Here is a 591-nt window from a genome sequence, read left to right on the forward strand (position 1 = left end):
AAACAAAATGCAGGACTACAGGCCAGAGAGTGGGTTGTCGCTCGGGGCAGTGAGAGCAGGGACGCAAAAAGTGCCCACTTCGTTGCGCTGATAGACGACCGATCACTCTCTGTTCTGAAAGCCTGCAACTTCAGACTGCACTGCGGGATTCAAAAAGCTACTGTCAAGCTGCTTGCGAAAGTCCGTGGTGAAAGTCAGAAGAAGGGTACATAGAGGTACCAGGAAAGTAGTCATCATTATGGCTGCAACCCGGGTGCACATTGTACAGATAAATTTGCATCACAGCAAAGCAGCCTCAGCCACTCTAGTCAGACTGTTAGCTGGGATGCAGACTGTCATAGCAATGATCCAGGAACCATGGATAGTGGACAATGCTATTAAGGGCCTCAGTGGTTGTGGCAGAATCTATCACGCAAACACTCAGGAGAAAATTAGATCTTGCATTGTTATTAAAGGACTAGACTCTTTCTTCTGTTCACAGGCTAGTGAGGGAGACCTGGCTGTGGCACAAGTGGATCTGGGCCTGGGACAAGGCGAGGAAATGAGCATGGTTATAGGGTCAGTTTACATGCCCTATGACTCGGTTGAACC

Source organism: Diachasma alloeum, unplaced genomic scaffold, assembly GCF_001412515.2.
Source record: "Diachasma alloeum isolate Michigan unplaced genomic scaffold, Dall2.0 Dall_scaffold_01282, whole genome shotgun sequence".
NCBI classification, from domain to species: Eukaryota; Metazoa; Arthropoda; class Insecta; order Hymenoptera; family Braconidae; genus Diachasma; species Diachasma alloeum.